The sequence below is a fragment of the Tinamus guttatus genome, unplaced genomic scaffold (assembly GCF_059628265.1).
Source record: "Tinamus guttatus ecotype Peru unplaced genomic scaffold, ASM5962826v1 Tinamus_guttatus_pri_ptg000247l, whole genome shotgun sequence".
NCBI classification, from domain to species: Eukaryota; Metazoa; Chordata; class Aves; order Tinamiformes; family Tinamidae; genus Tinamus; species Tinamus guttatus.
Window position 1 is genome coordinate 3,575,860 of NW_028288781.1, and position 14,724 is coordinate 3,590,583.

Genomic DNA, 14,724 nt, shown 5'->3' on the forward strand with positions numbered 1-14,724 from the left:
CGCTGCCGCACAGCAGCGCAGCCGCCCTGCAGAAGGCCAAGAGTGCCAGGTGTGGGGGCTTCCGAGGGTGATTTCACCTATATCCACCCCAAAACTGTGCCTTCGGTGTGACTGCACTCGCCGTGTTTTGCCACCAGTGCTTCGCTTTCAAACTCCTGTCCTTTGGACACTTGGATTGTATACGGGCTGGCTTAGGAACTAGGGCCACAATGGGCATGCTGGAAATAACGCTGCTGAGGAGGGTACTCCAGATTTCAAGTTTAAAAAATGAGTTCAGCCAAGGGGATACATGCCTGGGCTAGCAGCTGTAGTATCACAGGGCGTCCTCGAGGCAGCAGACGTGCAAGCTATTTTCATTTGATATAAAAAGCCTCTTAATTGGTCCGTTCATAGTGGTTGTTTTTCTATTTCATGAACATAGCCTATTGCATTTAAGAGACCGTACTGCTTGACCGTGTTTTCAATCTGTTTTTATTCTGGAGTCTTACAAAATTTAATGACAGAAGTGCTGTTAACTTTGCTACACCGTGTTTTCCTACAACATGCATTAAATGATGTAAAAAGAGCTGTCAGAAGTGTGGTTTGCAGAGCTCCAGAGCGGTTCCAGCTGTGAGGGGAGGATGTAGCCCTCGCCGGGCACAGCGCTCTGCTAGTGCTTGGCTTGAAGGGCTGGTATCACTTTGCAGCTGACCTGTCCCTTCTCAAGTGTTTGCTGAAGAATTAAAACCTTCAGTGCTTGACTCCTTAAAACAATGTATTGAACTTTCTTGATGTGTTTTTTCGTGATTTTTTTTCCTATGGAATTGCAGACTATAAAATCTTGAATTCAGTATGCCTGTTGTAAGACCTTCATCAAACTGCAACTGAAACAAGTTCAGTCATAGCTGAATCCTAGACGAGCGCAGGGCCCTCATGCTGTAGAGCATCCTGGTTTGTAGCCTTAGAGGAGGTGAGTCTGTTAAGTTCAGGGGGTGGTAGGGTTATGTCTGGTTGATATGTGGGGGGTTTTTTTGGTTTGTTGGCTTTGTTAAGTGTCAGCCAGAGTTGTTCACTGCTTCAAGAATGTTACTTAAATCTGCAAAAAAAGAGCAAGTGATCTTCAACTTACAAGTTAATAAAGAATGTCATTGCTGGATAAAATGAGGCAGTCCCCAATCAAAATGGGAGCGAATAAGCATTCATCATCATCATCATCATATTATGGTACACAAACGTTCGGGTCTCCTGTAGGTAGAGCAAGGTTCCTGGAGACTGTTTTCAATTTTTTTTTTTTTTTCAAGCTTCCTCAGACTGCAAGATGAGAAAAGCCTTTCTTTGAGGGAAGAGAGGGGTGGAAAGTGCAAGAATATTTAGGAAGCTCAAAGCAATGAACAGGGCAGCTAATAAACTCTAAATTACTCCTGGGTGGTGAATTGTGTGGGAGGGGAGGGGAAGGCTTGGGCTGCCCTCAGAAGGTGCATTCTGAGGCTGAGTCTCTGCTGCTGGCTGCTCCCTCCTCCCTGGGCCTTGGCAGCCGCCAGGAGGGCTCTGGCCGTGTGGGGCCGGGGCCTGGACAAGGACAAGGACGAGCCCACGTGCGGGGCCTCCTCCGGAGAGCCCAGGGGTGGCTCCTGACCCGAGCGCTCCCGCTGCACTTGAACCCCACCTGCTAACTGCCCGGGGAGAGCACAGAGTGAGCTTTAGTGTAACTGAGGGCCTAGTCATTCATATTTATTTATTTATTTATTTATTTTATTTTTCTAAATAAATGCTTTGGCCTCAGAAGCGGCTGAATGGTGGTTGTGCCGACAAATCCCAGGGCTGCCAGAGGCGCTTCCTCCTGAGGAGACCGTGAAGGAAGCGGCCGCACAGGATTCCTCAGGGAGAGGAATGGGCTGCAGTGTGAGCAGCAGCCGCGAGGACGGCCTCGTGGGACAGGGTTTGTCTGCTGTGTCCTGCAGCTGGGCACTGAGGGGAATAACGACGTGTGCGAGGATCATCATGGGAGTGAGAGGAAGTAATAGGAGCAGTGCAGGCCACAAATTCCAGATGAACATGAAGCGAGGAAGTTTGTAGCTGTTCGTGAGAGGAGGCCGCTCTGAAACCTGCGATGAGCTCATGTGCACCTTAGCTGGTCCCCGTTGGGTGCCAGGGATGTGCTGAGCTGAGAGACCAGCGTGAGTCACAGAGTAGAAATAGCTGCTATTTCCCACCCCTAGCTCCTATCCTGGATGTAAATGCTCGGGTATGGAAAGGAGCTAGCTGGAAAAAGAGAACAACCAGAGGACTTGAGAGAAGGGACAGGAGAAGCTGGAAATAAATGTGAGCAGGCGCTTCCGAGCATACAGGTATGCAAAACTGCCTTTGGAAAGTGAGAATGTTTAAGCAAAGCTTCACCAACTACAGATGTTATGTCTACACAAAGGAAAAAACATATGGAGAAATAAGTTTCAAGGTACCTGTGACCTATTCGTGTTTTCATTATTACTTGGGCTAAACTAATGCCCACCTTTCTGTTTATGAGCACCCTATTGAAGCAAATTTATGTTTGGACAGAAGTAAATATTTTGGGGTTTGTCTTTTTTACTTGGAATAATTACTGTTGGAAATAGCCTTATTTAATTTTCTAAATAATTGTCTTCCAAATTGTCTAACCAAATTTTACATTCCTCCCCACCTCCCTCACCTTTTTTGGCGAAATGCAGACTGTTTGTTGCACTCTCAGTATGTTTGTGTATGTACATAAAACAAAAGTTACTGCCCTCTGATGCAGTAGGTATCCTGAAGACAGAGAAGAAAGGTTGACATGTGGTGAATGAAAGAATGGAGGGAGGCAATTAAAATGAGGCCAGGTGCCATCTCCCTTGAAACTTCCTGGCCCCAGGTATCTTCAGGGAAGATGATGTTCTCCTTTAGCTCACCAGGGCCCAGCATGATGATTCACTTTGCTCCTGCTTTAAACAGCCTTCATGAGGAATTGGAGGCCGGGTGCAGCCAGACACTTGCTGCGTAGGCAAAGTTGCAGTATCACCAAGCAGGGAAAACAGTGAGTGACAGTGTTCTCAGCAATCCCGTGTTTAGGAGTGTTTTTCACCAACTCTCCCCTTTCCATTGCCTCTTCTGCTCTGTCCATCTGCCAGCTCTTTATGCTACTCCCGCCTAAACCAATCCAGTGGCATAGATAACCTTCATACTCAAGAAATGTTTTCTGCTACATCTTTGCTGTTCTGTAGTATCTTTGCACCAAGTGCCTTGCAGCTGCCTTGTTTGCTCTGTCACGAAGCTCTTCAGGATACAGACTCTGAGTCTCCTACTCTGCGTGCCTGTTAGGACAGGGCTGTACATAATGGTTTTCCATTCTTGGTTAGCTTTTGAATACTACTGTAATAGGCTTGATTAGTTCATGAATGCAGCTAAAACATGGGATAACAAAAACAAAATTAAAAACTAAATGTGAGCTATTGCACCTATGTAATTTTGGTGTGGCTTCGCCTCTTGGCAGGGAACTGCACTCTGAACAAGTTCTCACACAGGCCAATCACTCCTCATTTTCATGCAGCGGCTCGTGGTTGCGGGCGCCCAGGTAAGTGTTCTGCACTGGGCTCCAGGTGATGCTGAAGCGTGGGCAGTGCTGCCACCCCGCGCGTGCTGGGGCGCTGGTGGCTCCGGGCTTGCTGGAGGGTGGCGAGTTGTGGCCCTCCTCAGGTAGAGGGTGCGGGGGTAACAACGGGGTCAATCCCCTCTTGTTCTAGAGGAAAGTCCTAATGAGCTAAGCGACACTCCTCAGCATCCTGCTCTGACTGCCAAGTAGGAGCTTGCTCCCTATTAGCAGGGTATAAAAAGGGAGGCAGAAGATTATTATGACTTCTAAATGCACCAGTACTTTTCAGGACCAGATTTATGTCAAATGCAAAATCTCTGAAATTGAATTTAACAGTTATTAGCTGCAAATTAGTTTGTGAAAGTAGCACATAGCAGTGCGTGTGTGTGTGTGTGCGTGAAGAACAGGAAGAAATACTTCAAACTACCCTGCTTGAAATGTTTTGGTAGTCTTGACTGTTTTTTCTCTTCATTGGCCTAGTTTGGATCTCAGAGTTACAACTTCAGCTATTTCATTTTCAAGGAGTTCTGTACTTATCTCAAACTAAGGTTTACGTTGCATTGAGTAGCACAAACTCTCATAAAAGGAGTCCAAGTCATATAATATAGATGCATATATTTTTACATTGCCAAGTCCCTGATGTGTTTACATGCGTTTTGCTGTAATTATGACTTTATCCAGTAGAGAGCACTAATGACACTGCTATCTTGCAGATAATTTTCCCATCAAAGTTTCCAGTATTGTCTTATAATTCTGTGCTGTGCAACATTTAGGTTGCGTTTTGGACTTTATTTTTTGTAAGTCAGTGCATGGCTGAAACTCCACTAAGTAGAGTGGCGAACAGGAGAACGCAAGAGCCTACAGGAACTGCTGAGCGAGTATTTGCCCACAGTTTGGAGGGGCAGCAATAATTGTTTTCTTTACCTCCATGAAAGAGCTAATTAATTTAATTTCTGATGTTAATTTCCAAGTTGATCAGCATTCCTCTGAGTGGCTCAATGTAGAGGAATGGTTAGAGAGCCGCGGACATGGCTGCCTAGCAGGCCTGCTCAATTCCAGCCTTCAGGTTTCAGTGAAAGAACAAAGGGAGTGCTAACTAGGAGATAAGAAAGTAGACCAAGGTCAGAGGGAATAAAAGAGCTGTTGAACTAAAAGGATGAGCTAAACAAGTAAGGGGGGCTGTAAGGGTCTAAGTTAGATCATTGTCTACCAATTAGGAGCCTGTGTAATTACATCACTAATTGTTAAGAATCATATAAATGTACTGCATGAAAAGCTAATGAACGAAGTCAGTTCCAGCTTCTATGAAGTTGATGTCTGGCATTCCTGACCCGCTCCAAGCTGCAACAAGTGGCGCCCGAACAGGGACAAGATTCCGAACAGGGACCTGGCACAACGGTGCGGGATTCCGAAGGACGACGTACGGGTGCAGCCGAGTGATCCGACCAAGAAGGGGACCAGAGCGGGTAAGCCGGCCGTGATTGCGCACACGGAAAAGACGGCGTTGGGGGGCAAGAAGCTGGGGCCCGGGACGGAAAGACGTCGTCAGGGAAGGGCTAGAAGCAGAGACCCCGGTGTACGTACAAAATGGAGCAAGAAGCTGCTGTACAATTGCTGCTGGACTTATTAGCAAAGAGGGAGGCAGCAGTGAGCATGAAGAAGCTGTATGAGCTGTATAAATGGGCTAGAGACAAGGGACACTTGCAAAGACCCAAGCTGAAGCGAGGGGGTTCTGAGCCCCACCGTCGCCCAAAGGACATCACAGGGCCACCGCTGGATCGTGAGCCTCCCGAAGCTGCGAGCAGTGTACCTGTAAGGGCCTTTGCGAGCACTTCAGGACCAGGACCGCCACGCCACCGAAAACCACTGGTGTCTGGAGATCCATTGCCAACCCCCCCCCCACATGCGTCCTCATCTGTGCCTGTGGTGCCTGCACTGTCTGTGCCCCCACTCCCAGACTGCCCCCCCGTCGTGCCTAAGAACGGCCCAGCTGGGTCCAGGACTTGTTAGATCACCTTTAAAAAAGGAGAAGGGGGGCCAGGGAAGAAAAGGCGAATGAGATCAAGGAGACTTATGTTGCTGAGGGCTTGACAACAGCCAGGAGGGAGGTGCAGGGGGATTTGATCCGTCTTTTAAAGTGGGGGTTGAAGAACTGTAATGCTTTAAGTGAGGACAGAAACCATTAGTAGGGCTATTATTTCTGTTTGCTATGTTCATCTCTATTATGTGTTGTATCCTTTGTATATTGATGCCGAAATGAGGTATGGTTGAAAGGTGGAAATTTGTACGATCCGTAGAGTCATAAAACTATTGTACAAAATAGAACCCAAGACCTTGAGAAAGAAGATGTTTGCCTGCCCGGTCTGAGTGATAAGGAGCGCGGAGGCGGCTGCCCAGCCAGGCTCACAGCCGACCTCCTCCGAAAGCAGCTGAAGGCGGCTGCTCGACCGGGCTTGTAGCCAACTTAATGGCAAACATCCTCTAAACTAATTTGAAGGTCAAACACCCGAGAGGGAGGGAGATGAGAAAGGCAGGACCCTCGGACTGGCGGCTGGGACCACTTACTGGTACGCGCACCTGCGTGACCAGGAGGGAAGGTTATGTGACTGAAGGCGGGTTTGTCCGCCCCCCGGTCTGCCTGCTGGCACGTACTGGCCCTACGTGGCAGGATGCACCGGGCATAAACAGACAGTGCAGAAAGAGGGGGGGGTGAGACTCCTAACACTGAGACCCAGGTTGTCTCTGCGGGGACGCCCGCTGAGTTAGGAGCCTGTCGGCAACCCTCTAATCTGCCAACTCGAGAGAATGTTCAGTCTCAGTGTCCTGCCGACAAGTATTACGTCATGAGTAATTAGGCATACTTTGCTTCTTTAACGTGCTTTCACCTGAATAGCCGTAGCCACCTTGTTCTGTGTGATTATTGCCGAATCCCAAGCCCATTCGCAACCTAATTGGCAGCGAGGATGGGATTAGGTAATTGAGACAGTGGAACTCACTAGTGGAGTGCACAGCTACGTGAGGTCGTGCCACTGGATAGAAACTGTGTTTGTGCTGTTTGTGTGTGTGGTCTTTAGATCTTTATTGTGTAATATATATATCAGCAGAGAGGGCTGAATAAGCACAACAGGAAAGTGCAGAATTTGAAAGCGGGAAAGCCAGGAATAACTCAGACTATGGCGTCCCACCCCCCCAACCAGTGGAGGACTGGGAGCCGTACTCTGACTTGTATCCTTGGAAAGAGACTAGGGAAGTACTTCAGCATGGGAAACAAGAATGAAGCGACGGCCAAGCTCCAGTGCAACTGGCACGGAAGGACCTGCAACAGTCCTTACAAATTGTAAAAGCCTCAATGCTACTGGAGCGGGGGCCTTCTTAATATATAGAAATCCCAAGCAATTTCTGGGGAGGAAACCAAATTGAAGCTATGCAAACATAAATAGAAATGGAAATCGTGAACCTTTCAAAATGATTAGGACATCTTAATAATCGATTTGAAAGATTGTTTTTTCACCATACTATTGCATCCTGAGGACCATGACATAGTGGAACATATGAACCAAACGCTGAAATGCCAGTTATAAGAAAAAAAAAAAAAAAGAAAAAAGAAAAAAAAAAAAAGAAAAAAAAAAAGAAAAAAAAAAGAAAAAAAAGGAAAAAAAAAAAAAGGGAAAAAAAAAGAAAAAAAAAGAAAGAGGAGAATTGGGAATTATGCCTGCAGAAAAATTGGCAAGAGCAGAATATGTTTTGAAATTTTTGAGATTACCCCAGGGCAGCCTAGTCCCTCTGATGGTCAAACACAGGGCTGGGCTAAAGGGAGCCCTGACAGAAGTAAAGTCGGGTCCGTGTAAGGTGATACTGAGAGACTGGAACACGGGAAAAGGGACGGGACCTTTGGACTTGATAACCTGGGAAAAAGGGTATGCTTGTATCGTTACAGATGCTGGAACCAGATGGGTGCCAGCAAAATGGGTAAAACCTTGGCTGGAAGCAAACTTGCATACATCAGATGTAGCAGGCAAGCAGCCGGTACCCTAGCTGTGGAAAGTGTGAGCCTGCAGAAGAACAACATGGGAGGAAGAAGTGTTACTGTTCTTATTAGCTGTATATTGTGGCTGTTAGGAGGTAACGTTACTTTTAATGCTATTATATAGAAGCTGATGCTACTTTTAACACTAATGGATATGTTATGCTTCTTAGGCATATTGTTAATTATACTCAAGTTAAGAGTTGTTGGTTTTGTTGGGACAGCAGACCAATTTGATGTACTGGTGTTAGGTATTCCTTTAAACAACTGAACAGTGTTGTAGAGTGACAAGAAAAGGATCTTAATAAGCTCCAGGCAGAGGTGGAAGATCTTGAAGAAAGGAACAGAAGTGTCCAGGCAGCACTTGACAGTGCTTACAAGGAACTTGCAGATCTTCATAAAGCTAATGCCACAAAGGACAGTGAGGCACAAGAGGCAGCCCTAAGTCGGGAAATGAAGGCAAAGGAAGAACTTGGTTTAACTTTGGAGAAGGCCCAGGGTGAGGCACGGCAGCAACAAGAAGCTTTGGCGATTCAGGTGGCAGACCTGCGGCTAGCGCTGCAACGTGCAGAACAACAGGCAGCAAGAAGAGAGGACTGCTTACGGCAGGAAATCAGTGAACTACAACAGAGACTGCAAGAAGAGGAGAGTCAGAACCAAGAACCGAGTCAAAGTGTTACATCTGCTACACGGCCACTGCTTCGGCAGATAGAAAATTTGCAAGCCATGCTGGGAGCGCAAACCTCCTTGTGGGAAAAATTGGAAAAGAATCTTTCTAACAGACTTGGTGAATCTCAAGCCCTTTTGGCAGCAGCTGCCGAAAGAGAACGGGCTGCAACAGAAGAACTTCTTTCTACTAAAGTTCAGATGTCTTCTACTGAATCGCAGAATAGTCTTTTAAGGCAAGAAAATGCTCGTCTCCAGGCTCAACTAGAAGGTGAGAGAAACAGACTGAAGAAAATGGAAAATGAGAACAGTAGATACGAGGTTGAACTGGAAGGTCTCAAAGTTGAGTATGCAAAAACCCTTGAGGAGGCAAGAGGGGAAAAGGAATGGTGTAACGGAAATGTTACCCACAATACGGGAACTATCCGGCTTAGGAAGCTTCCCACCGGGTGGTTTTTGATATGTGGGAACCGAGCTTGGGCTGGCATTCCGCCCCAGCCTATGGGTGGGCCTTACACATTTGGTTGCCTTAGTATGATTTGGCCACACGGCCCTCCGGGGAACAGCAAGACCCTGTTAAGGTGATCAAAAAGAGCAGCGAACTCTTTTAGCTCAGAATGTGAGGATAGCGTTGATCTCTGGAGCACTTGGGGGTCTTCGTCCCTGGGGTATCAGCCATGCGGGCACACTGAAATATTGAGCTCCTTGCCTGCTAGGCCTTGAAACAAGCGAATGCAACCAGTACTGTGCTTAGTGAGTTGTCAGATGATTTAACCCAGGTACAACACGCTGTACTGCAAAACTGTGCCACTGTTGATTTCCTGCTTCTTGCTCACGGACATGGGTGTCAGAACTTCGACGGAATGTGCTGCATGGACTTGCAAGATCACTCGACAACTCGGCGATACATGGACAACTCCACGACTTGACCAAGCATACGGAGAAAGTAACAAAGGATGTGGGATTTTTTGGTCTAGATGGAATAACAGACTGGTTAGGAATTGGGGGATGGATAAAATCGTTGATGAAATCGCTGTTAATGTTACAATGGGGACTGTTGCTTGTAATTGGCTTAATGATTGGTTGTACCTGTTTGCGCGCTTTAATGTCACGTTTGTTAACTGCTTTTTCATGCAATCCGAATCTGACACCTCAAGGCTGGCTTGCTTCCCGGGGTCACCTAATCTAAAGAAAAAGGGGGAATTGTAGAGGAATGGTTAGAGAGCCGCGGACATGGCTGCCTAGCAGGCCTGCTCAATTCCAGCCTTCAGGTTTCAGTGAAAGAACAAAGGGAGTGCTAACTAGGAGATAAGAAAGTAGACCAAGGTCAGAGGGAATAAAAGAGCTGTTGAACTAAAAGGATGAGCTAAACAAGTAAGGGGGGCTGTAAGGGTCTAAGTTAGATCATTGTCTACCAATTAGGAGCCTGTGTAATTACATCACTAATTGTTAAGAATCATATAAATGTACTGCATGAAAAGCTAATGAACGAAGTCAGTTCCAGCTTCTATGAAGTTGATGTCTGGCATTCCTGACCCGCTCCAAGCTGCAACAGCTCAAGACATACTGGGTCAGGATAAAAGATTGCTTGCTGATAAAACAAGTGTCTTGATGATACTAGTGACCTCCTCAGGAATTTTAAGATTATTCTTGCCTCTTGGTAGGTGAGCAGGATCTCATCTGTTGATGTTTCAGCAAGACTTCTGTAGGGCAATTTTTTGGTGTCTGCCTTTGCTTCAGAGGAAGGACAGCTCTTCTGGACATGAGATGATTTACTGAAGTTGAAATTTAGAGGCTTCATGGCCTTTTCTTTACTCAGTCTCTGAGAAAATTAAATGGAACGAGACCCATAATAACAGTTTCAAAATAACTTTAGAAGAATATTGTAAATTCACATAATAAGTGTAACAGTTCTTACCGAGCTGTCCAGTGTCCAACCGAGCTGGCTTGTAATACCTCAGTGACGTGTTAGCTATTTCTGGAGGATGGGGGTGGTCCTGTAGGAGGAAGAAGGTATTTTAACCCCCTGCTTAGGGTGACAGAGAAATTGTAATAATGTGACTAATTTGAATGTTCCTAAACTTATGGGTAATCTGAAAAAAAAAAAAAAAAAAAAGAAGCATAAATTACAGCAATTCATCCCAGTCTTGCATGACTGTAAGACTAATAACAGTCTAGGGGCAGTATCTTTAACTGTTACATTTTTTGTAAGGATTTAAAGGCAAAAGCAACAGTCACACTGAGAAGCTCAGCATGAGCACAGTGTTACTGCTAGGCTTGTCATATTAGATAATGTTTGGTTTGAATTTGGTTTATGGGATCACAGTGTTATCTCTGACATCCTCACAGCTCCCAGTTTTTATCCTTGCTGGTTAACTTGTAATGGAAATGATTCCGTTCAGCACATAGAGGGAAAAAGATCCAAGTGCAGGTGAAATACTCTGACAGTCAGAGCTAACATGCATTTTATTACTCAGCTGGGAAAAATACTTGGTTAAAAAGATCTCAATTCATTTGAAGTCCTTAATTAATAACGAGCCATTTCTAACTAAAAGTAGTATAGTGCTCTCTGGAAGTGATCAGCCAGGATGTTTCATTCCACTACACTGTTCAAAATAGATAATGATGTGACCTACATCATAAAACCTCTCATCTTTCCATGTTTAAAATGGAATCTGGTCAATCTCGTATGGAAAATGCTTGCACAGGCAAATATTTGTTTATGGGTTAGAAGGATTTTTTTTAAGTGACTAATCTTATTTTAAGAGTAGTGATAGATATTGCTAAGAGACACATTCATTCTAGGCATTTGTTTTTGATAATATGAATGCAGTTAATTCATGCAGCTATCACACCAGTTAATTCTTTTTTGCTTTTAACTGCATTTATCAGTTGGGGTCTAAAACCTTCCATCTGGTAACAATCCGCATTAAAATACTGGTCTGCCTGAAATGAATGGGAGCCTTGCCATTTACTGGGTAAGTTGAGGATTTTCGCCGTCTTCATCCTGCGCGCCCCGTGCCACGCAGGCTGCGGCAGATGCATAAATCAGACCGCAGGAGGTAGGGTGAGCATTTGCACAGCACATGTGAGGGAGCTCAACTTGCCATTTCCAGCCATCCCTCCTAGAGCAAGTGGAAAAAAGGGAGGCCAAATTTTGGCTGTGATTCTGTTCACTTGGGCTGTCTGGCTTGAGGCGGATCTGGGGCGGATTAATGAGTTGTGAGTGAGGTGGCCGAGGCCGTGCCTTGCTCCTTGCGATGCTGGCGTGGGCTCTGCCCTCACAGGGTCACCCCGCGACAAGGACACACGGCCCCGCGCACAGCCGCTATCAGGCACTTGGCTGCTTTCATTTCTCAAGAGAAGTGTTCACCTAAAGACACAAACCAAGCCTAGTGTTTGCTGAGTAGCTTAAAAGAACAGTAACAGGCAGCCCCCAACCCCCTGTCACTTACCAGCGTTTCACCCTACCACTTGCAAAATACCTTTTGCACTTCACTAGGTCAATAACCTTGTGTGTGTGTTTGTGGTGGTGGTGGGGGGAAATCAAGGCCCCGATTTACAGTGAAGATAAAACAAGAACAAATAACTAGCATATCTGAGCCAGAACCCACTGTGGGAGGAAGCCTCTCAGTTATGTCTAGCGCTAGCCAACTCCAGCTGAGCCTGGTATTTTCCCACTGCCTTGTTTTTACAGATAGCTTCCATTAAACAGCAACAGAAATCTTTGCAAGGGTGATAGAGATTAGCACTCTTTCTAATTGAGTTAAGAAGTGTTAAGTGATTTCTACAGCCACTGAAGAATGTGTAGGCTACAGGATAAAGAAACCAGGCTCTATGATAAAGGAACCTCATGATCTTATCTTTATGGTTTTCTAAAGCAGTTGACGAGCAAGCATATTTTATCTCATGTTCAGATATAAAATAATCTCTTTCCTATTTTAAATCTCTTTTGGAAAGAAGCAGCAAAGGTGGGAGGAGAACTCCCTCCTCATTAGTGCTAATTACTAAAATGCCCAGTTTGCATATGTAGTCCCAGTTCACATATGTAATCAAAGACTAAACTGTACAGGGTTTTCTGTCCCAAAGCATGGAATAAATTGTTATTAGCCATAACAGTAATGAAACAGAATGGTCACAGGTGAATGGGAGAGTGTCTTTTCTTCCTCCTGTTTCACACAAGAAGGCTAGTGCATGGTGAAAACGACTTACAGGTGCTGCTTATCTGGGAATTCCTGAAATAACAGCAGCGGGCAAAGGCTGAGCTGGGTTTCTGGCTGGAAGAGTGTGCTGGGGAGGACGTGTCTCCTATGTAATGTCCCCCACTGTCCAGAGATGCCATCAGCGTTCAGACCCTGTGGACCCCCACAGCTCTTTGAGTGCCGAAGAGCCCCAGTAATAAATGTTACCATCTGCTTCTGCTTAGCAGTTTGTCTCATCCTGTTCGCCACTTGAGAGAGCCAGGACTGAACCAAGATCCCATCTCGAAAAGCCTCATCTGGACCAAAGCTGCTGCAGCCTGTCTGGTAGCAACCCCGGCAGCTGTAAGATCCTAGCACTGAGGTCCCACATGCTGACTAGGTTCCCTCTGCATCTAGGGACTATGTCCCTCTCTTTTGTGCCCTCTGCAGGGTTAGTCCCAGCAGGCTGAAGCGGGGTTTGTTCTTCTATGGCTTTCTGCAGTGACTGCCTTTCACTGTGGCCCCAGAGCTACACAATAAACACAGAAAACTTGCCTATAGGAGCCAGAAAACATATAGGAGTTGTGTGTTCAACTTTGTATCAGAAGAGGTAAAAATGCCCATTGGTCTCTGAACACTTGGCACTAAGTGCTAAACTCTTCCAGTGAGCATTCGTCAGTTGCCCTGCTCCTGTTTCCTCCAGCCTAATCATACAAGTAATTCTTGCCTACCCGCTGTAAGAAGGGAAGGTGAATGATGGTGTCATTTTTAGCTCTTGCAAGGCGCTCAGAGACTGTGGTGGTTGCCAAATAGGAACCTAAGCAAAGAAACACCTGCAAAACTTGGTCATGTCTCATTTGTGAATTCTCTAGGAAGATTAAACATGTGGGAATAAAACCTATACTGTATCATCTCTTTCCTTAGCCTGGTTCATATTTGATTAATGCAGAGATGGGAGGGTGGTAAGATGAGCCGGTTGGTTCAGCTTAATAAGTAGTTTTCAGTTTGGGGCTAAAATATGTAATTTATGTAGAAGGTTTAGGTTTATTTGAGCGTCTCATGATCTCTTTGTTTCCTCTCTTTGTAAACTGCAGAGCAGAGGCCACGTGTACTGCAGTGCCCCTCCAACATAGCTTTATGCATACTTTCTAGTACATTTTAATTATCCATATATAGAATCATGTAATGACATAATCAGCACCAAAAGACAGTTCACAACTGTGTAGAAACTTCTAAAGCTGAAACTCGTATGCATTTTTCCAAACAAAAACGGCCCCTCGAGTTAGCATGCCAGTACTTGTATTAAGTTTTCTAAATTCCACAGTGTATCTTTCAGTCTGTTTCTCACCCCCCTCTCTCCTTGAAACTATGTCCAATAGTCTGTAGAAACCATTTGTTCTTGGGGTTTATCTTTGTTCTGTCTCTATCTCAGTCACATTCTCAGAAATAAATGCCAAGGAGTGGGGTCTGCACGCTGAGCGAGACCCAGTTCTGCTTCACAGACAAGACATAGGCTTGTCATCATGTCAGAAACATATTTAATTCTTGTGATAAAAAGCATCTTGAAGGTGGCACAAGTAGCACATAATTGTTTTTAAAATGTCTAATGGGCACCAGACGTAATGCAACATCTCTTTCTGCAGATCGGTGTTGATCAGCTCGGAGAAGACGTGGAGAGTAACTTGTGTGTTGGAACGAGACTAACTGAAATTAAAAATCAGACTAATTGATAGTGATAATGGTTCCTAAGACCACAAATGTGCTCTAGTTTTAAGATAATGTTTCTGATACAGCACGAGCCAAAATTGCATCTACCAGAAGGGAGAGATACCATCCTCTCTGCTTACCTTGAACTGGCTTTGGCATTCATCTCACTGCATTTAGAGTCAATTTAAAGCACTAAAAGAATAGTGCCTTTATAGTCTGGCTGGATATTCCCACAGATATTTTGGCTTTCTTTCAAAACAAGTGTTTTTTTTTTTTATTCTAAGTTCTGCTGGGATAGTAAATGGAATCAACCTATTTTGCAAGTGGAGGGGGTGACCTGCACAGCTGGTGCAGGGAACAGGGCTGGATAAGAGGCTGTTGCAGAAGGCGAGAGGGAAAGCTTCCCTTTCTAGAAGGGCTGGCATTTTAATTTGCCTCAGTTTTATCGTGATGCTGGGCATTACACTTGCTTTTCCATGTATTATAGCCATTCCTTTCAGAAGGCCAAAGGAGTGGGTGAAAGAGCGGAGAGGTGTCCTGCCTGCTAGATGAAGGATATAAAACTC